Here is a 27013-nt window from a genome sequence, read left to right on the forward strand (position 1 = left end):
GTCTTTAACTTAAGCTCATTCTGTTCTAAGTGTAATACAATGTCATTGACTAATAACACCAAGGATCTACAGATAATGAGGAGACATGACCTAGAAAAGCAGGAAGGTATGAGGAAGAATGGGAAGTCTGAGGGCCTGTGGCCAGCCAATTACCAACTTGGTAATTGAGACTGCTCAGCAAGCTGCCCCACCCTTAAACAGAAGGATGTCTACCCCATTTCTTATCCCTCGCCCTGCACTAAGCCAGCCTGAAATAGATAGAAGGCAGCACGGCTACATATGAGGACAAACGCAGTGTCCTTTCTCAAGGGCAGTAAACATCATTTATTTGGGTTTTGTTGCTTCTAAGATCTATTGTCTTCTGAAATTTAATTTGCTATGTGCCCTAAGCTTATTTAAGGCTCCATGGAACAGAAATTAGCACAAGGTAGCAGAGTCTCCATGCAGGCCTGAACAGAAGGAGCTCAGTCCATCTTAATAACCTCACTAATGATCAGAAGGAGAGGGCTGACAGCATATAAAAACAGACAGCCTGGTTGGGAACAGGTGGGAACATTTCTGAGAATGTCCTCTGCTTTTTTTTTTTTTTTTTCCATTATTAGCATCCAGAGTATTTTTTCATTGTGAGAGAATTTGATCTTCAGGACTGTTAACCAGTTTTTTTTTTTAGAGCTGCCGTCAACTCCAATAAAGAGATTACGATTATTGCAGGGCAAAGAGACTTGCGGGCTCAAGGAGGCAGCAATTCAAGGGTGTGCAAAGGAATGCCGTGTGGCCAACCTCCTTAGCCTCCACTGGGTGCTCATCTCTGGATTAGAACGACTAGATCAACTAGGAATAGGTTTTACTACTGAAGTTACTTTTTGTCTGTCTGCTTTTCAGACCTAGGAGAAGGTGTACTCTTGAGTTTGTATTATGGAAAATATAAAAATAAGTTTATTCTTCCATTCATCGAATAAAATACTAAGTACATATTGAACATGGATGAGTGAAAGAGAGGCAGCCTGTGACACCGAACAAATGTAGGGCCCATCCCTGCCTACTTGGAGTTTACAGTCAAGGTGGTAAGATGTCTATAGCATGCATGAGAAGAACCAGGAAAGGCATGAGTTTGCACTTGATTTTTAATTGACTTAGCTGCCTTTTTTCCATGACTGACAGTTTTTACTTACATTCAGGCTCTGCCAGGAAGACTCTGTAGGAGAAGTTCAGTGGACCAACTGGCCTGTACCAAGTATAGCACCCTCCTCCACCAGGCTGCCACATAGTTTTCAAAAGGAGCTCTTCTATGTCCTTGAAACCTAGAGAGAAAAAAGGAAACGAGATCTCTGAGAATAGCTGCATTGTTTCTCAGGGTGCTGGGGATACTGGCTGATAAATATCCATAGGCCTCCTCAGGGGTGGAAACCTCGCTTCAGTCCAGGTGTCAAAATGGGAGAATGATGATGAGAAATTTTTTGGATCTCACTGTCTGTGTGAATCTGTAGGACTGAGAACTGGAACCTCAGATGATATGGATTTAATTTTCCTTCATGCATGACACAAAACATAGTCTTCCACTGCCAAAAGTGTAGCAAGGATTTGGAGAAGGGAAAAGCCAATGTGGGCTGGGGTTCGTGGAAGACTGTCTGGGAAGGGGTTGGGACTTCAGCTGGACCCAGAAGCTAAAGAGAGAGGCCTAGGTAGGGCACTTGAGGCAAGAAAGCCATATGAACTAAACGTTGGAGGCTAGGATGGACTTGACCTGAGAATAAAGTTTCAGAAGGCCTCAGCGGGCCATTTGTAAAGAAGGCTTTGATCAGCCTTCTCAGTGAGGGGACAGCAGGAGAACCGTAGTCAAGACCCATGCCTTCTCTCTCTGGAATGTTCATTTCCATTCTGAATTCAGAATGTCCCGGTGATTTGCAGCTACTGATAAACATCTGAGACCCAAGGCCCTAACAGTCAGGTGAGCAGAATTAGAATTTGCTGCAGCACTTCTAGTTTCATGTCATTGACAAATTACCCAATTTTTCTGGTCTATGAAATGAGAATTTTAATATCTACCCTGCAGAGTTTTTGTTATGGTCAAATTTGAATATATGAAAAGGGTATGACACATAATAGGAACCCCAAAATGGTAGTCATTGTTATTGGGAAAGGTTAAATGTGCTCCTTGAAAAAAATATAGGGAAGAGAAACAGGGCTTTCTGTACAATATCTGGCGCTGCTCTCAAAAGGAAAGAAGATTGATATCTACTGTGTGTCGGGGTCCTGGACCTTCTGGGCCACTTAGATAATAAATATTCAAACACTGGATTACGAGATAGGCTCTACTTGCCAGTTTTGGTATTTATTTTCATACCATTTTATTATTGTCATAGGGCCATTAGTTAATTATATGATTCAATGTCTTTTAAGGTTTGTAATACATAAATTTTAAAATTTATATCCATGAAAATGAGGGAGAAAACCCCAGGGCAGAGGACATGTCTTGATTTGTGTTTTGTAGAACAGTTCATTCATAACTCTGGTCTCTCTATAACATCTAAATCAGGGTTTCCAGGGGTCACCATTACCAGCAAGTTGCCATTTTCCAATAGCCTTGTAATGAGGCTGCTGGGCCAAAAGCCCTCATATGGAGCCAGGAGAGAAACCCTTCTGAAGTCCACAGGTGCATGATGCTGCTTATAAATGGCAGGTGTCTCCAACCCAGAGGCTAATGGCCTAGGAAGCTGGCTTTGGGCTAGCTTCACCAAGGACAAAATAACCTTTTAGTTTCTGTGTCCCTAAGGGTTTAAAAGGACTTGCAAACAAATCTGGCTGCTCAGGGCTGCACCATGATGGTCCCGGACCCTAGGACCATTTGCTTTCATGGGCTCCTTCCTTCATAGAAAACATCTTAAATTATATTTAATTATATGTGTTCATATAAAGATTAATTATTAATATTGTATATTACATTTTTTGACCTAACATTTATTTTTTCTTTTTTAAATTGTTGTTCCCTGTACATGATGTCATAATGCTTTTGCTGCTTTTGAGATTCTTGTGTGTTTTTAGTAATGCATAATAATTTTACATATTTATGGGGCACACATGATATTTTGATACATACATACAATGTATAATGATTAAATCAGGATAATTAGCATATACATCACCTCAAACATTTATCTTTTGTGTGTGTGTTAAGCACATTCCAAATCTTCTCCTCTAGCTATTTTGAAATATACAACAAATTGTTGATAACTATAGTCACCTTACCACTACTGGGCTGTTGAACACCAGAACATATTCCTTCTATTTAACTGTATTTTTGTACCCTTTTACCAATTTTCTTCTTCTTCTGATTTTAAAAGAAATTAAAAGCTTTGTGGGCCCTAGGCACTGTGCCTACTGTGCATTCTGAATAATTAGGTCCTGATGGGGGTCATAATTAAATTTTAAAAGGTGATGGCAGGGAGGAAAGAATTGCAAATATGAAAAAATTAAAAAAAACACACATCACAGAAGAACACAGAGTGGTAAGTTAGAGAAAGCAGCAAACTGGATAGCCAAATTTTGTCAAAGCCCCCAAACACAATCTTACTTTCTCAGAGGTTAAATCTCTAGGTCTTGAGAATTTGCTTATTTTACATTCAGGCTGATTACAGCTTAATGCAAAGCACCATGGTGATCACTTTTCAGGAGCAAATGTTTTTCTAATTACTTTACATGTATCTAAAACTAGTAATTCATGAATGCTAACTGCTACAGTTTGAGTTTCCAACTGAATTGTCAAATGGTGACTTTGTTCTTTCACTTGTAAACTTCCATGTAGTGTTTATAGTTTCTTTAGCTTTTCATTTTTTCCGGTGATTTTAAAGTATGTTTAGAAGCTCAGTTCCTGCCAGCCGCCCTGGAGGAGGCTTCAGAAAGAGCTGGGAGAATTATGTAAAACCTTATACAGCACTGTCAGAAATTTCACTTTTAACCTGTCCCCAGGCCTGTGTTGTTCTCACCCAAGATCTGAACACAGCCAATACATTTGGCACTCTCTCCTGCCAGTCTCTAGGACCTCCCTAGAGGAAAGCAAGGGGTGCTTTGGAGACATCGTTTTCTGCCCCATATGAAATAACATTCCTGCCCCATGCTGTTTACTTCAGTGTCAGGACACCTGCTCTCAATTGTTTTCCTGTTTTTGGAAAACAACATGATGTATCCCTTCTCTTTCAACTAGTTCCCACTCCCATCACCTATTGCATGAAGGTTGTTTTCCTCTAAGGAGAGAGAATAATACTTATTGAGCACTTAGTATTAGCCTAAGTTGGTTCTTTCCCATCATCATCTCATTTAATTCTCACACTACTTAGAGGTGCAAGTAATGGTCTTTATAAGATGAGGAAACCAAGGAAAAAAGTGAGAAGACTCAGCCATAAAAATGAGAGGAAAGAGAACATGCACCAGAGAATTAAAGATACAGATTTATTCAGGCTACTATAAGGTGAATGATAGTTAATGAGAACTTCCTCAAAGAAAAGGAAGGGGACCGAGGGTTCTATGCAAGCAGGTCACTAAGGGAGCTGTCTGTGAGTCCTACAGGAGTCATGAGGAAGGATGGAGGTCAGTTTGTCTTGGAATATATAAGGGCAGGGTGGTCCTCTGTAGTTAGTCTCCTGGGACACAAAGGAGTGGGGTGGCAGATTTCATAATTGTCGCAACTTTCAGGGAGCACAAGACTCAGAAAACGTTCAATATTGTCAGTCCACCTTTTGTTCAAGGCAAATATCACTCATTGTTGAACAATTCGGAGGTGATCATAAACTTCCTGAGAGGGTGGAGCAGGACCAAGAAAGGGTCTTCAGAGGACTTTGTTAGTGTTGTTTCTGTAAACCACCTGAACCGTCTGTGGAGAGACAGTGGCAAAGATCAGTTGTTTTAGGGTCTGAAGACCAGGCTTCTTGAAAGGGGAATGCCCAAAATGAAAAAGGGAAGCATTAATATGAAAACTGGTATTGAAGGAAAGAGGTGGGAGTGAATCTGAAGGTTAACAAGTCCAATGAGTTCAAGACGTTTGTGGAGGAAACCCTTTCAGTTATTGAGCATCACTCTTTGAGTTTCTTCAAACTCCAAAGCTTGGATGTTGATGCTCTTGGCAACATCATCCATTGTCTTGATTCCCTCTTATAAAAGGGTATGTATGGCCTAAACATGTCACTGGATTTCCTCATTTGTCTAGATACAATTTGTTTAGAAAGAACTCTGGCTTATGCATGGTCTGCTGAAGTGGTGAGTCCTTAGAAGTTTGCACCAAACTGTCAGGCTTTAACTTGTAAGATTTCTTCAGATCCTAGGGAAAAGAGCCAGCTGCAAGGTAACCTAAAGTAATGATTGGGATCTGGTGAGTCAGGTGTTTAGTTCCCAGTGATGCTGAGCCAGGTGGGAAGGAGAAAAATGGAAATAGTTTGAAGAATTGTAGCTAGATCTTGAAGAAAACTGAAAGGATTAATAATTTGGTTAAAAAAAATGGACAATATGGTCCGTGTGACAGATCAGTTCAGTTTTGTCCAGGAGTTAAAGAGAAAACCAGTTAAGTATCTACGAGACAAGACAGAGTTGGCACATCTATTATTTACTTGCAATTTTAAAAGGTGAAAGATCCCATGAGAGTTCCTACAAGAATAATGCAACTACAAAAAGAATTTGTGTCTTTGTAAAACAAGATAAAAGTCAATCGAAAAAAAGCTGAGATAAAATATCTATAAATATAATAACCCTATTTTCAAAGAAAAGTAGATATTATAGCTAATTTATAAAAATGGATGAACATCATCTTTACCAAAACACCTTTAGATTTAACACTCTGTAATCCTTAGATATAATATACTATGAAGATATCAAGTATATTGTTTAAAAAAAAATACCAGGAATATATCAGAAGTAATCAAGTGAAGAGATTCTGCAACCTTACAATAGGTCTTAAACATTTGTATATCAAATAAAACTCCACAGTTTTATTAAATGATGTTAATAAAACTTCATAGATTAAAAAAAATCCACTTGAAAACCATGAGCCTAAGAGATGTTAGATTCAATTTAAATAAGTAAATTGCAGTTCAGTTCACATCTTTAAAAATAACTGAATTGTGACTATGCTGTTGTTTTTTGGTATTAAGCAAAGCAGTATCAGGACTATAGCATAGACAGCGAGAGAACTGACAAATATCCAAGAGCTTCCCTTACAGCATATGATTCTGAAATATTTGCATTAATAATGTTACCTACACAGATTTATCATAGAAAAGGTTAAGCATCTGCATCTCTTCTGATTTGGCAATGCTTTGAAATTCATCAAGGGTAACATATCACATACACCTCATTATTTCTAATTTCTCTCTTTTTACAAGGTGAAGGAACAAATTCTTTGTGATTTTCTAGGGTCTCCCTAGGAAATCTCAAAAACACCTTTAGGTGCAAAAGACATCACTTAGGAATAAATTTTGTAAATGCAAAAATCAAAAGTTGTTAGGAGATTTGAACACCTAAGATAGGAATTGGATCATGGGTATCTGAGAGGTAATATTTTACTTCTCATTTCAAAGTGACAATAAAACATTTAAAAATAAGCCTAAAAGGTAACATGATTGTAAAGAATCATAGCTCTTTTTACACGAGAAGCCTTTGTTTCCTTACATCATCAAGGATTTAGAAAAAATCAACATAAGCCATAAAAGCTTATTCTGTTAAGACACAGAATCTTTGCTATTTAGGCAGATTATACAGACGGTAAAGAATAACATTTTATAACCTTACATTATGAGCAGACCAGTGATCCAAGGAAATTTTGTCACTTTAACAAACAATATTGAATACTGAAGCTTTTTCTGAAATCATATAAATAAACCCATCAAACCTTAGCTAGCTGTGACAACAATAGATGAAATGTTTTTCCATGTACCTTCCGTAAGTGTTTTTATCCATTTAGGATTGGTCCTACTCTTCCCTCTTTCTCACTCTGCAACAAGTAGTCATTTTAGTTTGAGACAAAACTACTCTGTTTTCATTAACAAAAAACATATTCTGCCTACCTTGCATATATAGTTGTTCTTTTGCCACTATTGCTCCTAGTGGAATCTCATCCACATCAGTGACCTCTATTCCACAGAGAAAATTAAGAGGCAGGTAACTGTGAACTGTCTGTCACACACCAGCACTTTGCAGCACGTTAGCAGAGCTCATGCTTTCTGTAACCATACACATCTCTTACAATGCAATGTCTCAAAAGTGAAAACATTCATTAACACACCCAAACTACATAGCCTCTCTGTAGCATAGAAAAATTAGAGGCAAACATATATAAACTTAAAATTATGGTTAATAATTAATATTTGAGTCCTCAATCTTACTTAGAAATGATGTCTAACTCGGTTTAGCAGAAGTCCAAGATTTTAATTTATCTAAAGATACTGGGAATTATTTTCAAGATCACTTACTGAAAAACATAATTACTGTTGAAATAAAGTCTTCAGAATAAGGATTCTATTTGGTTAAATACAAACTTACATTTTTCATAATCTTAAACATTAAGTAGAAGTAATCCTAAGCTTATTTGATCAGTGAACCTATAATAAGTTTAGAGAGACTACCCCCAAGCAGAATGAAAATGTGTGCTTCTTTATACTTAATGCTATAACTCAGAGAAAATAGAGCTGTTTTTATTGAACCAGAATTATTAGACCAGTTTTATTTGCCAAATATTTACCTGAATTATGTGAACTTGAACTCTCAGAACACTTCTGAGCTGGTTAATGTAACAATACCTCTTTTTTCCACAGTGAAACTATTTAAGCTTTAGTGTCCTCAATTTCTGGATATTTTAGGAATATTAAATTTATATAAGTACTTATTTATCTCTAAGTCAATGAGAATAGAATTTCTTTAAGAATTTTATAATCTAATTTGGTAATACCATCCACATCTAGGAAGACATCACACATTCACACAATGAGAGGTAAAGGCCTTTCCAAATTCCAGACATATAAACCTAAACGCGCGCGCGCACACACACACACACACACACACACACACACACGCAGAGAGAGAGAGAGAGAGAGACAGAGAGAGAAAACTAATAGCTTCAAAGCTAAAATGTTAGTCATAGGTCAAACACAAATGCAGAAATGCAAAACTCACCAGTTTATGTCAAAGACCTGTTCTCCTCCCAGTGGATACAAGTTTTTAATTGATTTGAATTAAAAACAGAAAAAAAATAGACAAACAGAAAAGATTAACAAACCATATTCTTTGTCATCTTTTATCCAAAGGAGAAAAGATGTGTTTACATTACATATACGTATTACATTTACATTAATCTGTTTACAGAGAACACCTATTTGTCAGACCATAAAGCCAAGAGAAGCTGGTACCAGAAATTAAGTACTTGAAAAGAATCAAAGTCAAATACTTACTGTGCTACTGAAAGACAGAAGTCCAGAGCACAGGACCAGGAATTGGGCCCACCATTGGGTCCCCAAGTCATAAGTAAGGAGGTAATAAACAGGGCTCCAAGAAGCCTCACTATCTAGATGGAGTAAATGAGGATTCAAAGGTGAAGTCTAATCCTATTTGATTCATCATGAAAGTTATAAAACATAAAAAGCACGAGACAATTAAGGAGATTATTTTATTCAGGTTATTCCAATAGAGAGAATGTTCATTAATGAGTAATGCTTCAAGGAAAAGGAAGGGGACTTGAAATTTTATATAGCAAGTAATCGAGGGATCATCACAAGTCTTATGAAAGTCTTGAGAAAACTGGTCTTATTTCAGAATATATTATGCAAGAGCAGTATGGTTCTTTATGGTTGGTCACTCCTAAGACACAAAAAGATGGGAGGATTTTTTAAAACACACTGTCAAAAGCTATGTTCTTTTAAAGGATCAATCCTTTCCTTCATTCCTTTGGCCTTTCCGCACCTAGTTTGGGAGCTAGGCAGATAGAAGCGGCTTGGTAAGTGCTTTCTTGGGTTGACTGTGGTGATGGAGGCATTACCTAGCATGGAGGACTGCGGGAGGAAGCAAAGGCTCACTGTGCTCCAGAGAGAGAGGACTCAGGTCAGGCTCTGAATGTCAGCAATGAATAAATCATTGGTTAATACTTTTCAAGGGTTCAAATTTACCTATGCCACTGGGAAAGTTAAATAACTTTACAGAGACTTGTGGGTTTTTTAAATTTCTAAAATGGAAATATAATAACATACTTCACAGACTTCTCTGAGCCTTCAGAGATATTATAACAATAAAATGCCTGCCATATATTAGGTACTCAGTAAAGCTTTTCTTCCCTTCTCTTTCTTTACGACTTGGTTACAGCCCCATCTCACTGTACTAGAATCATTCTCTCACAGTCAATTGCAAGCTCTGAGCAGGGAGTATGTAAAATTTACCTTTGAATCATCCTTTCACGGTGGGCACAGTAAATACCCTGTGAATGCCAATTTCTATGTATATGGGCAGAGGCTGAGCTGCTACAGTGAAGAGCCTCTAAAATAAAGTAACTTAGAAAAGCAGAAGTTAATTTATTTTTCATGAATTAATCTGGAGAGTAGCTATCCAGGATGATGGAATAGTTCCACTCCATGTGACCATTCAGGGATGCAGTTGCCTTAGGGGGTTAGCAAACAATATCCGATGATGAGCAGACCACCTGTTTTAGTAAATAAATTTTTATATAAACACAGCCATGCTCTTTTGTTTATTTATGGCCCAAGGATGCTTTTGTGCCAAAATGACAAAGTTAACTAATTTCTACAGAGACCATATGGCCCACAGGCATAAAGTGTTTACTATTTTACTACTTACTAACAGTTGACCCCTATTCTAAGGCAGCATCCCCATCTGCCTGGTTGAAGTTGGGTGGTTGCAAGGTCTATGCTCTTAGAATGGGTAGAGGATAGATGTTCAGAACAAGTGTCCTTTGTTTTCATTAAGCATGATCAGACTTTGCACATATCATTTCTACTCTCATCTTCTTGGCCTGATATTTGCCACATGGCTATACTCAGCTGCAAGGAAAGTTGAGAAGTGTAGTCCCTAGCTAGACAGTCATGTGCTCAGCATAAACCCAAATAGTTTAGTTATAGAAATAAAGAAGGACTGCAACCACATATCCTACAAAGGACCAGTATATAGAACAGATAAAGAGCTCTTGAAACTCAAGAAATCATCTTTCATTGTCTCCAAAATGAGTAATCTAATTAGAAAATGGGCAAAAGACATAAACAGGTATTTCATTGAAAAGGCCATACAGATGGCAAATAAGCAAATGAAAAATTTCCCACACCATTCTCCATTAAGAAAATGAAAATTAAAACCACAAGGAGTTATCACCACATATTTATCTAAATGACTAAAACAAGAAATAGCAGAAATACCAAATGCTGGTGAGGATATAGAGAAATTGGACCACTCATACATTACTGGTAGCAATATGGTAAATCTGCTCTGGAAAACAAGTTGTCAGTTTCTTATAAAACTAAACATAGTAACTATCATAAACAACTATGCATAAACATGCAACAATCATACAACCTAGAAGTTGCACATATGGGTATTTGTCCCAAAGAAACGAATACTTATGTGCCTCGAAACTCTACACACAAATGTTTCTAGCTTCAAACTAGAAACAACTGGATTTCTCCAATAAGTGATTCTTTAAACAAACTGTGGTACACCCATACTGCAGAATACTGCTCAACAATTAAAAAAATGAATTATTGCCAGGCACGGTGGCTTACGCCTGTAATCCCAGCACTTTGGGGGGCTGAAGTGGGTGGATCACAAGGTCAGGAGTTTGAAGTCAGCCTGACCAACATAGTGAAACCCTGTCTCTACTAAAAATACAAAAATTAGCTGGGCATGGTGGTGCGTGCCTGTAGTCCCAGCTACTCGGGAGGCTGCGGCAGAAGAATTGCTTGAACCTGGGAGATGGAGCTTGTGATGAGCCAAGATCGTGCCACTGCACTCCAGCCTGGGTAACAGAGTCAGACTCTGTCTCAAAACAAGAAGAAGAATTATTAATACATGCCACAACTTAGATGAATCTCAAGAGAATTGTGCTGAGTTAAAAAAAAAATCCCAAAAGGTTATATTTTGCATAATTCCATTTAACTTAACGCCTTGAAATGCCAAAATTAAAGAAATGGAAAATAGATTAGTGCTTTCCAGGGATTCGGGAGACAGTAGGGAGGTGTATGTGGTTATAAAAGGGCAACTTGAGGGTTTCTTGTGATGATGGAATTTTTCTGTACCTAAATATAAGCACAGTGCAGGTAAATCTTGAGGAATCTGTAAAAAGAAAAGGAAGAAGGCGGGGATGGATGCTGGGGGAGAATCACAGTGTCAACGACAAGTGTGTTATTGTTCTGGTGCAGAGATAAGAAAGGACTATTCTATCACCCTGACTTCCTTTTTGCTCAGCTCTTCTTCTGAAATTTGCTAGGCAGCAGAGAACACTAGCACGTGACAGCAAGTATCTCCCCTTCCCAACCTCCTAAGAAAGGAGAAAAGATGAGAACAGCAGCTGTTTCTTTGTTAGTAAAATAAGGAATTTTTATTATCCCATAAGAATTCCCCCATGGAAAAGATTAGAGAATTAGAAATAACAGGCCCCCCCACCTGCTCATTACCAGGTAACAAAATAATAAGCTGAACATTTGAGGGCTTTATTGGAGCAAATAACAATGAAGTTGTTTTCCTTTTTGTAAAACTGGGGTACATGAATCATTTAAATTGCAAGAGGGATTCTTGGAAGTGGCAAACAAACTCTTTTAATCATCTGAGCTTTCCAAGGCAACAAGAATCACATAATAACATGTGGTACAGAAGGAATTACAATCTGGTTGACCAGGCTGAAAAGTACCTTGTGTTCTTGGAATGTGGGCTAGTACCAGTTTGCCCCAGGGTAGCCTTTACTGCCCAGAAATGGTCATTAAACTATCCATTTGTTGTTGTGTGCATTAATGAAGATTATTTTCTCTTTTATGCCAATATGAAGTTTCTTGTCCTAGGCTCCCTATAGGGAGTATCAAGGGTCTTGACTGAGCTGAGCATAGGTGCTAAATCCTTTCCAGAAGCCTGAACACAGATGCTGAATGAGGGCTGGAGGTAGCAGAGATAGGCGATGCAGGCTCTTGAATGGTACTTTCCTCTGCTTCATGGCTTTTTCCCATGCCAAGGCACCATCCACTATGTATCATACCTCTGATGTTCCAGAGAGATTCTCCAGATTAGAGAATTCTCCTTTCTCTTTAATGAGGGTGGATTTATCCTTGAATGGACTGGGATAGAGAACTCCAACTCCAGGGCCCAAACAAGGAATGTTGGGGTTTTTTTAGTCCCACTTTATCACGCATTCCACAAATATTTATCGAATATCAACTATGTGTCAGGCAGGCTTCATGAGGATGGGATTAGGCTGGAATTAAATAAATCCCAAAGTGACCCTGACAGCTAACATCACAGGTTCTCTGACCTTCATGTCACCAGGGCCTGTGACAGCCTGAGGATAGCTGATCACAACTGTGGGCAGTGTGAGCAAGTTTGAGCCTTGTATGGGCTCTGCATTCCTTATTACCATGTTGTTGTTTTTGGAGAGATTCACTTAGAAAACACTGCTATGCATCATTTGTATAACCAACTATTATTTGTGTAAGTCAGTGGTTTCAAAGTTTATTGTACCTCAGAATCACCTGGAGGGCTATTTAAAACACAATTTCTGTTTCAGGAGCTCTGGGAAGGGGCCCGAGAATTCACATTTCTAACAAGTTCCCATCTGCTGCTGTTGTTTGGGGACCGTGCTTTGCAAACTACTTAGGACCATCTTCCCAAGAGTTTCTCCTACTCTTTACCCCACTCTTAGCCATATATGACCCAATGTTTGGTGAGGTAGAACTTGATTTTTCCTAAACTAGCAACTTAACATTGCTTCTCTGTGTAGGTGGAGCCAGCATGTCCTTTTGACCCAGAACTGTATTAGAGAAAAATCTCTTCTGGAATCATCCCTGCTGGTTATGTAACTCTAAAACCAGGAGGAAGCAATGAAAATGTCTTTGGGGCTTGGTATCTCTTCCAGGTCCTCTTGGTGTGCAGAGCTCTGGGTGGGAATGAATTTGAATAAAGCATGGGGGTCTATTGGTGGGAAGGGACCCCCATGTAACTCCCACTTATAAGTAGTTTTCAATTGCTGCAGAACAAATTACTCAACATTTAGCTTAAAACAACTCCCATTGATTATCTCATGGTTTCTGTAGGTTCATCAGTCCAGACATGACTGAGCTAGGTTCTCTGCGCAGGAGCTGAAATCAAGTTATTGACCAGGCTGCATTCCTTTCTGGGGTTCCAGCTCCTAAATGGTTGTTCAGAGAATTCAGTTTCTTGAGGTTGGAGGACTGATATCCCCATTCTCTTGTTAAATCTCGAATTCTCTTGCTAAATCTCTGTTCTCAGCTTCTAGTAGCCACCTGCAGTTTCATTCCATATCCCTGTCTTACCCCAGGGCCTCTCATACTCGAATCTATTCTTCCTCCTTAGGGCAGCAGGGGACTATCTCTCTGACTTCTTTTCAAGTCTCCTCTGATGAAATCAGGCCCCTTCAGGGATCTCTCCCTTTTGATTAACTTAGTCAACTGATTTGTAACCTGCTCACGGAAGTGTGCTATCCCGTCATATTTAGAGTCCAGCCACCCTCAAGAGGAAGGGATGCTAAGGGAATTGACCTGTGTGAGGGTGGGGTGGACAGTTACGGGGAAAGTGAAACTTGAAGGCCATCTTAGAGCCCTGATTAGGATATCACCCTTTTCCCTGAGAATGAACATTACTAGATCACATTAGAATGAATTGGAGTGATTCTGGTCAAGGTCAAACTAATGAGCAAGGATGTCAAGGGAACCAAAAGGCACTCCCATATAGAGAAGGGGTTGGAAATGGTGACCTGGACTCACATGAAGGTTTAAAGTCTCCTACATGAAGGTTTAAAGTCTCCTAAGATGGGGATCTTCTGACTCAGCAACTGGCTAAGTACTTGGGAACAATGACCAAGCAAAGCACAGTAGTGAGACTGGAGATGTGAGCAGGGTGCAGATGCTGGAGGGTCATGTGGAATGTCCTGAAGGTAACTGGGAGTCATTCATGACTAGCCAGGCAGTGACATGATCAGCTTCATGTTTTAGATGATCACTTTGGCTGCAGTGTGAGGAATCACAGCAAAACTGGAGGATTTTGAAGCCTTTAGTAATCATTTAGATGAGGTGGCCTAAACCAGGACACAGAAATGAGGATGGGAGTTAAGAACACTCAGCATGGTTTGGTATTCCCACAACAGGAACAGCCCTATTGTATAGTCGATGAATGCCAATTTCTCTGCGCTTATTAAGGCCTTATCATCTCTCCACTTGACTTTATCAACAGCCCACTCCATTCCATGTATAATAAGCTCTGTTGTGAATAAAACCAGATTCAAACCTCCAGGTCTGACATGGAAGGTTCTTTGTGCCCTGGCCTTGCCACTTTCACCAGCTTCAACTTCTGTACAAAATAACTATGGGATTACTTTGAATATCTTACCAGTCTCTGAACAGGTAAGATCATATCCTCTCAGCTTAGAAAATTGCAGGCCAGGCATGGTGGCTCACACCTGTAATCCCAGTGCTTTGGGAGGCTGAGGCAGGAGGATCACGAGGTCAGGAGATTAAGACTAGCCTGACCAACATAATGAAACCTTGTCTCTAATAAAATTGCAAAAACTAGCTGGGCATGGTGGCGTGCATCTGTAATCCCAGCTACTCAGGCGGCTGAGGCAGAAGAATGGCTTGAACCCGGGAGGCAGAGGTTGCAGTGAGTCGAGATCACACCACGGCACACCCCAGCCTGGACGACAGGGTGAGACTCCATCTCAAAAAAGAAAGAAAGAAACAAAAGAAAATTGCCAGAAAAACTCCTACTCATCCCCCAAGACACAGCCCAAAAGCCCTGTTTCATTCTATAACTCTGTGGTAGGCTGGATGATGCCCCCTAAAGATATCCAGGTGCTCATTTTTAGTACCTGTGAATGTCACCTTTATGCTAAAAAGAGACTTTGAAGATGTGTTTCGAGTTGAGAATCTTGAGATGGGAAGATTATCCTAGATCAGACAGGCTTAAATATAATCAAAGACTTCTTATAAGAGGGAACAGAGGGATATTTGACTATGGAAGAAGTAGGAGTATGATGACATAAGCAAGAGACTGGAGGGATGCAAGGAAAGGGTCATGAGCCACGGAAGACAGGTAGTCTTCCAGAGGCTAAAATAGGCAAAGAAACAGATTGTCCTCTAGTGCCTCCAGAAGGAACCAGCAGGCACTTTGACTTTAACCTAGAGAAACTAAATTTCAGAGTTTGGCTTCCAGAACTGTAAGAAAACAAATTTGTTTTAAGCCACTATGCAAAAATTTATTACAGCAACAATGGAAAACTAATATGAACTCCTTCAGTAGTCACTCTCAAAACCTTTTATTTATGATTCTAATGAAGTACTACCTCGGGGTCTAATTACTGGTTTACAAGTCTGTCTTTCCTGCTAGACTGTGACTTCCTGAAGTGTAGGGATTGTGTCATTCATCCTTATTTCTCAGTGCTCTGCACAGTGCTTGGCATATAGTAGGTCTTCAGTAATTGTTTGAGAGAAGAAAGAGATGGAAATGGAAGGAACGAACCAAAGTAAGAAAAATGTTCTGTGGGGCACCTTTCCATCATTTTGTATCCCTGTCATCCTCTGTTCATCCCTTTCTATAAGGCTTTATGGCTTCTTTCTGATCTGGTGTATTAGTTTGCTTTGCGTTGTTATAAAGGAATACCGGCGACTGGGTAGTTTATAAAGAAAAGAGGATTATTTGGCTCATGGTTCTGCAGGCTGTACAAGCATGGCACCAGCATTTGCTAAGCTTCTGGCGAGGCCTCAGGAAGCTTTTACCCATGGCAGAAGGCACAGGGAGGGCAGGCATGTCACATGGTGAAAGAGGGACCAGGCTCTTTTAAACAACCAGCGTGAACTCAGAGTGAGAACTCACTACTGCAGGTACAGCACCAAGCCGTTAATGAGGGATCCACCTAACACCTCCTGCTAGGCCCACCTCCAACACTGGGGATCACATTTGAACATGAGATTTGGAGGGGACAAACATCCAAACCACATCACATGGCTATTCAACCATCCCACACATTCAGACTAGGGCAGGCGTCCCCAAACTACAGCCCGCGGGCCGCATGCGGCCCCCTGAGGCCATTTATCCAGCCCCCCGCCGCACTTCAGGAACGGGCACCTCTTTCATTGGTGGTCAGTGAGAGGAGCACAGTATGTGGCGGCCCTCCAACGGTCTGAGGGACAGTGAACTGGCCCCCTGTGTAAAAAGTCTGGGGATGCCTGGGCTAGGGTATTAGGAACTGAAGAGCGGGGAGAGGAAATCTGACCAAAACTCACTCTTCAAGGAAACTTATAACAGAGTTAATTACCAAATGTCCCCTAGAGAACAAAAATATCCCCAGTTGAGAAGCACTGTTCTTGAGGGACGCTTCCTTCAGGCTATGGGAATTCTGCACCACAACAGAACCTCTGTGAAAACCCACATCCACATAGTTGCTACATGTGGTTCCCCCAGCATGGTTTCTTCTCATGGAATTTGAAAGCCCAATTTTCATTTCCCAGGTTCAGTGCAGCCTGGTCATTTAACCAAACCACTCCTTCTAAAAAATTACTTAAAAAGTGTTTGCTGCAGTGAAATCCAGGCTTAGGGCCATGCCCTTAGCTGCACTTGAATATTTCCTAAGTCTTCATCAGCAGCACGTGGACAAAACACTTCTCAGGGTGGGCCCCCTCTGACTTGGCTAAGTGCATCTTACAGCTTGGTGAGTCTCCTTGATTTGTCTCTTAGAAGCTGACCTCCTCTGCCAAATTCTTGAGACAACTCACTGCAGGCACAGATTCCAGTGTTTTTTTCCTGAGCTGAATCTGACCAGAGCAGGATTCACAATGACCAATGCAGACAAATCTTCCATACTGTACCCACTGTTGGAGATGGTGGTGGGAGGTCTTACATTGTTGTGTGCTCAAGCATAAGCATTATCTGTGTAACATAAGTTCATACTGAGACATAGGAAGGCATTCTTTTGGCACTGGCTTTCTCTAATGTGAAACAGGTCCAGATGAGGTGAATTATGCAATTAAATGTGGAAGGAATCCCTGGGTATTTGTTCAGGATGGGTCTGCAGGTGGGAAGTGATGAGCTCTGCAAAAAGATGCTAAATGAAAACTAGAGTGTGCAACCAAATGGAATTAGATAGTCTTCTGGACCAACAGAAAGCTGTGGTCAGCTAAGCAGTAGCCAAAGATATCAGGAAATGGAATATCAGTCTAAGAATTTAGAAGCCAAAAAATAGAGGGTGTGAGCTGAGGATGCCTCAGCCGTTTTGCAGGTCAGAAGTGATTTTAAAACAAAATCTGAAAGTTAAAAACTATCCTCAGAAGCACATAGTTTTCCATTCTCCAAACTACCCAGCAGACAGGCATCATTATGTTTCTCTAATATCCTTCCTTTTAGCTTCCTTTAAGCATGAACATATTCTGCAACTGTTAATGGGTGCTTTTTAACTGAACCATCATGCAAACATAAAAGATTATTTAGTAATAAAGAAACTGAGGCTCAGGCTCATTTGCAGAACAAGGCACAAAGCCAGGACTCAACTCAAACTTTGGCCTTATGGCTCTAAGTCCATTTGTCCTTTCTGCCCAAATTAATGAGAATTACATGTATTCCTTTGGCTATATTTTGGCTCTCCTTTTCAAATTATGCCATCCTAAATCATTTTACTGGAGCCGATAGTAATGAAATGAGCATATTTCATTTTTCATTCTTTTCCTTTCCCTAAGGAGAAGCAAATGTCATGGGTTCAAAAAGAATTAGGTAAGAGTTCACTGATCAAGAGCTGGATTTCCCCAGAAGACCCACCAATTTACAACACCAGGTCAAAACACCTAAGCTTTAATTTAAAGAGCTTCAAGGTAAGCACCAGCACAAATCTGGTCAAATGAAGCACTGGTGGGCGAAGTGCTGTATGAATAGGGACATCTGGCTTTGCATGAGTAGGGACAGCTGGCTCTGTGTAAGTAGGAACAGCCAGCACTCTGGAAGGAGAATGGCTACCTTGGGGAAGTGAAATATGAGTTTGATCCCAGTTTTGCCCACTTCCAAGCCATGCAACTTTTCTCAGCCAATTTTTTTTTAATCTTTGAAACCGAGCTAACAATATTTACTTCAGAGGGTTGTGATGAGGATTACACCAAAAATAATAGAGACACTGGATTTCTGATCTGGCATGTAAGGGGCTGAGGAGTCATCACTCCATCCTAACAACAAGTAAAAGGCTTAATACACTAAAAAACAACTCTTATTAGATTAATTAAAGAAGTAATGTCACAAGGCAAACCACTGTCCCCCAAATTGGAGAGACAGATAGGCAAACACAGAAAATCACAACTTAACAGAGCAAAAACCCACAAAGAGAAACCTCTCTGGAAACCACTGCCAGGGAGGGGAAACCAGAACTGTAATTGACAAGTTGCTGGAGGCCCAGTGTAGACAAATCTGAGAAATAAAAACTCCAGAGGTCAGTGGGGACCATTCACGGTGGGATCCTGACACTTTTGTGAGTTTCGTCTCTAAGAGTTTTACTGAGTTTTCACTGTGAAGGTCATTGGGAAAAATTCCTTCATGCTGCTGGCAGGGAAAGAAGGAAAGTAGCCATTTTGAAATATGCCAGAGCATTCCGTTCTTAATGAAGGCTGCCCTCAAAACATACTATTTACCACAGCCTAACCTATTAGGGTTTAGTTAGTGGTCAACTGATCTAGGGGAAGGGAAATACGTAACTCCAGCCCATTGTAGCCATTCCTTCCCACAAAAGAAGGGGGAAAATCTGAGAAGCATTTGTGAAATTCACAGTCCAGGGGTCTAGGCTTACTAAAAGACTGAGACCTAATCATAAGACTATAAAATGCTTCCGTTCCCTCACACATTGCCACTACATTACCAAGACCTATTTACCCGGTTTCGCTTACCGTACATCATAACCAGCTATCAAAAAATTGCAAGGTATACTAAAAGGGAAAAACACAATTTGAAGAGACTAAACAAGTATCAGAACCAGAGTCAGACATGGCAGGAATATTGGAATTATCATAAGAGGAATATTTTTAAAATTTGTGATAAGTATGCTAAGGTTCACATGAAAAAAGTACAATTCATAAATAGATGGATAATGTAAGCAGAGACAGAAATTCTAAGAAAGAATTTTAAAAGAAATGTTACAGAACACTGCGACAGAAATGAAGAATGCTTTTTGTGTGTTTCTTACTAGACTGGAGACAACTGAGGAAAGAATCTCTGAGGTTGCAGACATACTAACAGAAACTTTCAAAACTGAAAAGCAAACAGAAAAAAGACTGATAATGGAATTGAATATCCAAGAACTGTGAGATGACTATAAAATGTGTGTTTTTTTTTTTAACATTTAATGGGTATGCCAGGAGAAGAAGAAAAAGAAAAAGAAACAGATGCAATATTTGAAGCAATAACGACAGGAAATTTCTTCAAATCAGTGTCAAACACCAAACCACAGACAGAAATCTCACAGAACACCAAGCAGGATAAATGTCAAAAAATTTTTAAAAAACAAAAAAACCAAAAACCTTCACCTATAATACCATGATCTTCAGGAAAAAGAAAAAAAAATTATTGAAAGAAGCTAGAGAGAAAATAATACCTTACCTATAGATAAGAATTATGCTGAACTTTGCATCAGCAACCAAGTGTGCAAGAGAATGAGGTAAAATACTTAGTGTTGAGAAAAAAAAATCACCAACCTAGAACTTTATACTCTATGAAATTATCTTTCAAAAGTAGGGAAAAATAAAGACTGTCTCAGACAAAAACCGAGGAAATTTGTGGCCATTAGACCTGCCTTGTAAGAAATGTTAAAAAAATTATTCAGAGAGAGGAAAAATGATAGAGGTCAGAAACTTGAATTTACATGAAGAAATGAAGAGTATTGTAGAAGGAATAGTGAAGGTGAAATAAAAACTTTTATTTTTCTTATTCTTAATTGATCTAACAGATAAAAGTTTGATGAAAATAATAATTGCAACAATGTATTTGATAATTATAGCTTAAGTATGAGTGAAATGAACAGCAATGCTAAAAGGTATGGTAGGGAAGAATCAGCAATTTTCCATCCTTGTAAGGTACTTGCACAACTTGTGAAGCAATATAGTGTCATTTGGAAGTGAAATTTGATTTGTTGCAAATGCATATTGCAAACTGCAGGGCAACCACTAAAAAATTTTAAAAGGAAGTATGATTGATATGCTAAGAAAGGAGAAAAGTCATACAAGTGCTCACATAAAATTATATAAAATGCTCAATTAAAGCCACAAAGTGCAGAAAAAAAGGTAGAAAATAAAAAGTAGGAAAAAATTTAAAGGACAATAGAAAATAGTTATGAATATGATAAATATTAATCAACTATATCATTAATTATTTTAAACACCAATGATTTAAATACATCAATTAAAAGAGATTGTCAGAGTGGATTAAAAAACTCAAGACACAACTATAAGTTACCTACAGAAACCCACTGTAAATATAATGACACATATAAATTAAAAGTAAAGGGATGGAGAAGAAGATACTACATTAATAGTAATCAAAATAGAGATAGAATAGGTATAATTAACTTCAGTCAGAGGAGCTTCAAAGCAAGGAAAGTTAACAAGAACAGAGGTGCATTACGTAACGATAAAGAGGTCATTTCTCCAGGGAGACATAATAAACCTTCGTGTATATGTACATAACAATAGAGCATCAAAATATGTTAGGTAAAAACTGATAAAAATGCAAAGAGAAATAGATGAAGCCCCTATTATATCTGAAGACTTAAAAACCTTTCTGTCAGAAATGGACAGGTTCAATAAACAGGAAATCAGTAAGAACATGGCTGAACTCAACAGTTCCATAAATTGGGTGGATATAATTGTCATATATGGACTACTTTATCCAACAACAGTAGAGTACACACTCTTATCAAGCTCACATGGAACATACATCAAGATGCACCACATTCTGGGCCATAAAACACACCTTAACAAATCTAAAAGAATTCATGTTATACAATATACTCTCATATCATCATGATCTGTGCTTGAATTAAACTAAAAATCAGTAACAGAGAGATAGGTGGAAAATTCTAAAACACTTGGAGACTAAGTAGCACACTTCTAAATATCACATGGGTCAAAGAAGAAATTTTCAAGAAAAATTTAAAAATATTTTGAACAAAATAAAAGTGAAAATACAACTTTAAAATTTCTAAGATGTAACAAAAACAGTACTTAGAGGGAAATACATAGCATTTAATGCATATATTAGAACAAAATAAAAATCAAAAATAATAATCTGATATTCCACCTTAATAAACTAGAATAAGAAGAGTAAATTAATTCCAAAGTAAACAGAAAAAAAGAAAAGATAAAAGTTAAGGCAAAAGAATCAATGAAATTGAAAATAAGAAATCAATAGGAAAAAAAAAATCAATGAAACCAAAAAGTGGTTCTTAGAAAAAGCCAATAGCCAGGCCAAGAAAAAAGGGGAAATGACACAAATTACTAATGTCAGAAATGAAAGAGGAACCATCTCTACAGATCTAATAGACATTAAAATGATAATAAAGGAAATGTAGGAACAATTCTATTCCCACAAATTTGATAACCTAGCCAATTTTGTGGAAGAAACAATCTGTCAAAACTCACACAAGAATACATTAAAAGCCTAAATAGGTCTACAGCTATTAAAGAAACAATCAATAACTGATGACCTTTCAAAAAAGAAAGCACTAGGTCCAGATGGGTTCACTGGTGAATCCTACCCAACATCTAAGGAAGAAAATACACTAATTCTCTACAGTATCTACCAGAAGATAGAAACAGAAGGAATATTTCCTAACTCATTCCATAAGGCCAGAAAAGCCTAATACCAAAACCAAAGACAGTACAAGAAAAGAAAACTACAGACCAGTATCTTTCATGAAAATCAATATAAAAACTGTCAACAGAATATTAGCAAATGGAATCCAACAATGAATAAAAAGAATTATAAACTAAAACCAGTGGGACTTACTCTAAGTATGCAAGTCTGGTTCCATATTTAAAAGTCAATTAATGTATTTATCACAGGCTAAAGAAGAAAAATCACAAATCATAACAGTAGATGCAGAAAAAGTATTGACAAAATCCAACACCAATTCATGATAAAAGGAAAAATGCTCAGCAAATTGGAAGTAGAGGGAAATTTATTCAACTTGATAAAGGACATCAATAAAAAATATACAGTTAACATAATATTTAATGGTGAAACTAGAAGCTTTCACAGTAAGATCAGGAGGAAGGCAAGATGCTCCCTCTAAACACTGAATATCATACTGAAAGTCTTAGTTATGCAGTTAGACAAGAAAGGAAAATAAATGGTATATGCATTGGGATGGAAGAAATGAAACTATATTTGTTTGTAGATGACATGATTGTCTATATAGAAAATCCTAAAAGATCAACAACAATAACAACAAAAATCTCCTGGAACCAATAAAAGATTATAGCAAGGTTGCAGGATACAAAGTTACCATACAAAATTCAGTCACTTTCCTATATGCCAGCAAATGGAAGTTGAAATTAGAAACACATTACCATTTACATTAGCATTCCCCCAAATAAAATACTACTGTATAATCTAAGATCTATATTTATGTGTGTGTGTGTATATATATATATATATATATATATATATATATGATTTATATGAGGAAAACTACAAAACTGTGATGAAAGAAATCATAGACCTACGTACATGGAGAGAGATTCTATATTCATGGAGAGGAAGATTCAATATTGTTAAAGCATCAGTTCTTTCCCACTTGATCTACAGATTCAACACAATCCGAAACAAAATCTCAGCAAGTTATTTTGTGGATATCAACAATTATTTTCTAAACTTTATATAGAGATCCTAAAGACCCAGAATAGCCAATGCAATATAGAACAAAGACAGAGGACTGACACTACTGAACTCCAGGACCTACTACAAAGCTAATCAAGACAGTGTGATATTGGTGCGAGAATAGACAAATATATCAATGAAACATAATACAAAAGCCAGAAATAAGTGCATATAAACGTGGTCAACTGATGTTTGACAAAGGAGCAAAGGCAATACAATAGATAAAAGATAGTCTTTTCAACAAATAGTGCTGGAACAATTAGACATCCACTTATCTCATTTATTCCTCCCCAAAATATTGAAAGGAAGGTCTTGGCCGGGCGCGGTGGCTCAAGCCTGTAATCCCAGCACTTTGGGAGGCCAAGGCGGGTGGATCACGAGGTCGAGAGATCGAGACCATCCTGGTCAACATGGTGAAACCCCGTCTCTACTAAAAATACAAAAAATTAGCTGGGCATGGTGGCGTGTGCCTGTAATCCCAGCTCCTCAGGAGGCGGAGGCAGGAGAATTGCCTGAACCCAGGAGGCGGAGGTTGCGGTGAGCCGAGATCGCGCCATTGCACTCCAGCCTGGGTAACAAGAGCGAAACTCCGTCTCAAAAAAAAAAAAAAAAAAAAAAATGAAAGGAAGGTCTTACTTCCCTCATTTCACAGAAGAAAAGCATACTTAAAGAGATTAAGTGACTTGTCCAAGGTCATGATGGAGCCAGTGCACAATCACAATTAGTTTCCTTCTTTTCTTCCATCTGCTGAAAGTCTAAGGCAGGTCTGCTTTTAGACCGTAGCTCCCAAACCAGCAGTTAAGGTAAGATTCTTTAAATCAAGCGTGACTTGGGGAGTTTAAAAGACCCCTAGTCTGAATCCAGAACTCTATAAAGCCCTCAGGAAGAGCAAAGGTAGTCAAACTACCTTTGTAAAAGATATCACTTCTCTGCCATGAGAAGAAATAAGCCTTCATACAGGAACGGACTTCACTAATAAAAGGCAGATGCCTGAGAATGCTTTCTGTTTCAATGCTTGATGCCAGCCACAGTCCCAAAAGATGATGAGAATAGAAACACTTCATTGGTTATCAGGTGGGTCTGGTTGGTGAGATTCCCAGCTGTCATATTAAAACACACCAACATGATAATCACCTGGCCACAGTGGCCACGGTTGATTGGTTCTGCTGCTGGCTCATTCACATTAGTGTCAGACACAGCTTTTCCCTGAAAATTCCCTCCACAAGCCCAGTGGTTCCCCAAGACCCATTCAATCAACTACTTAATCAATTACTCCAGTGATGTTTTAAATGCCCGAGAGAAACTTGAATGTAAAAGTATAACATTGCCCTTCTGTTCTCAAAGAAACTTTTAGCAATCAGAGTCTCCCCCAAAGTTTGTAAGGGGCAGGAGAGGGTGTCAATTCCCCCTCAGATTCCATAGCTACTACACAATGGAGGAGAAAAATTATAATCCGATGGAATCCAAAATCTGGATGCTGTTAGGAAGGCAGAGGAGAGGTAGGATGCTAGTTAGCAATCAGCAAATGCCCACCACTGAGGGTCTCTGGTTCACTGGGCCTCTCCATCAATTAGGTCACCAGGGAAAAGACGAACATAGATGTCTTGAGAAACCACAGATGTCAGTTACAGTCATATATATTACCTCACTTCATTCTCTCCACAGCCCTGTAAATTAGGTTTAATTTTATCAATTGGCAGGCAACAGGAGGTCAGAGGATTTAGGTATCTTGCTCACACTGACAGAGCCAGCAGGCACTAAAGCCTAGATTTGAAGCCAAGGCCATTTGGCTTCACAGTTCTTGCTTATTTTACTGCACTGTTACCTCCCTCAAAAGTCAATGAAGAAATTTTTGTATTGGATTCTGGGACTCAACAGTTAGTGAAAAGGAATAGAGAAACAAATTCTGAGACATGAACATTGGGAACCAGGCAGAAGTGTGAAGGCAAGGCAGCTAAATGGCTAAGTGTAATGATACTGACAGAGAATACAAGTCCCTGAGTAGGGAATCTCCATACATTAGTCCATTATAATGGAAATTTAGCTGAGACTAGCCATCCAAAATAAAGTTTACATTTCTCTGTATCATTTGTGGCCAAATGTGGTCATGGGACTAATCTCAGGCCAATAAGATATAGACAGAATGCCAAATGGAAGTTTCCAGAAACCTTTCTCAAAGACAGGTGAAATATCTTTTCCCTTTCTAGATCTCTTCCTTCTTGCAGAATGGTTAGGGGACATGTTGACCACAGATGGAGTAGCCATCTTGGACCATGAGGTAATGGATGAATAAAGGCCATACGTAAGATGAAGAGATACAAGAAGCCCAGGTTCCAAGGACCCCAGGAAGCAAAGCCACCAAACCATGTCTGGACAGCCTAATCTGATCATAACTGATACACTAATTGTAAAAATTTGAATGAATTTTTGAAACACCCTGAATCGCAGTTTTCTCCTTTGTAAAATGAGCATAATACTGAGGACAGTAATTGCTAATTTCATGGGTTGTTGTGTATACTTATTTAGGTAACGGATTAATTGTGCTGATTAAACAGGTATTTAGTAAGAAATATCCATATGTGCTATCACTAGCTCTCTTCCTACAAGTCAATCTTGGATCTCCTAATTGTTTGATAATCAGGGGAGAATTTCCTCAGGTGGACTATCCTGCCTCATCCTCCCACGCACCATCATGCCTGGCTAATTTTTGTATTTTTAGTAGAGATGGAGTTTTGCCATGTTGGCCAGGCTAGTCTCTGGAACTCCTGACCTCAGGTGATCCACCCACCTTGGCCACCCAAAGTGTTGGGATTACAGGTGTGAGCCACCTTGCCCAGTCGTTCATTGCCTTTTGAGGTAGATCTTTGGGTCTCAGCTCCTGTTCATTAATAGCCACACCACAAGAGGGTCATCTCTTTTATCTTTTTCCTTTCCCTAACCCTCCCCTGATGACCTTCCTATTTTCCTGAGAAAAGAGAAGCCACCAGAAAAGCACGTCCACATACTTCTCACCTCTGCATCTATCCCCCTCCCTGCATCTACTTCAGTATGCTCTGCCTCACCTCCTGTTTCCATGGATGAGTTGTCTGCCCTGCTATTCAAGGCCAACTCCTACTCCAGACCCCATCTCCTTCAGGTGAAAGAAATGGCCATTCTGTCTCCTACTCATCTATTTGTCCTCTACTTCCTCATTCTCATCAGTACACAAACATGCTATCTGATCTTGGAAAAAATCTCTTGTCCACACATGGTCCCAGGCATCTCCCCACTTCTTTGCTCCTCTTCAGAATTCCTGAGTGGTCTATACTTACTGCTATCTTCAAATCTTCTCCTCCCATTTTCTCTGCAGGTTCTCCAATTAGATTGTTGTTTCCATGACACAGAAACTAGAGACCTCAAATTATTAAATCCAAAGGTCAATTATCCTTTCTCATCTTGCCTGACGCATGAGCAACATTTCACACAGATGAACAAGCCGTTCACCTGGAAACACTGGCTTAGAACACTGGTCTCTCCTGATTGCGCCCAGTTTGACCGGCTGCTCACTCTCACCTTCTTCCCTTGCTGGCACCTCCTGGTCTCCTTGCCCTCTAACCGTGGAGTACCTTGGGACTCCCTTATCAGTGTTCTTCTATTCCATATCTGAATTTACTCTTGTTGAGAACTCATCCACTCTTGTGGCAAAACAAAACAACCTATCTATACACATAACACATACAGACAATGCCCATCTTTCTTTTTTTCTTTCTTTTTTTTTTCCCTAAGACAGAGTCTCTCTCTGTCACCAGGCTGGAGTGCAGTGGTGCGATCTCAGCTTACTGCAACCTACCCCTCCAGGGTATCAAGCGATTCTCCTTCCTCAGCCTCTCAAGTAGCCAGGATGGTCTTGATCTCTTGACCTTGTGATCTGCCCACCTCA

General features: G+C 39.1%; 1 protein-coding gene across 1 annotated transcript in view; it reads right to left on the reverse strand.

Moving 5' to 3' along the window:
* Positions 1–27013, reverse strand: part of POGK (pogo transposable element derived with KRAB domain) — a 224568-nt gene that overhangs the window by 152305 nt on the left and 45250 nt on the right. The window contains exon 2 of the mRNA XM_074389820.1: positions 1173–1301. The gene's annotated coding sequence lies outside the window, so the exon portion shown is untranslated. The remainder of the gene's footprint in view (positions 1–1172; positions 1302–27013) is intronic.

This window comes from Saimiri boliviensis, chromosome 19 (assembly GCF_048565385.1).
Source record: "Saimiri boliviensis isolate mSaiBol1 chromosome 19, mSaiBol1.pri, whole genome shotgun sequence".
NCBI classification, from domain to species: domain Eukaryota; kingdom Metazoa; phylum Chordata; class Mammalia; order Primates; family Cebidae; genus Saimiri; species Saimiri boliviensis.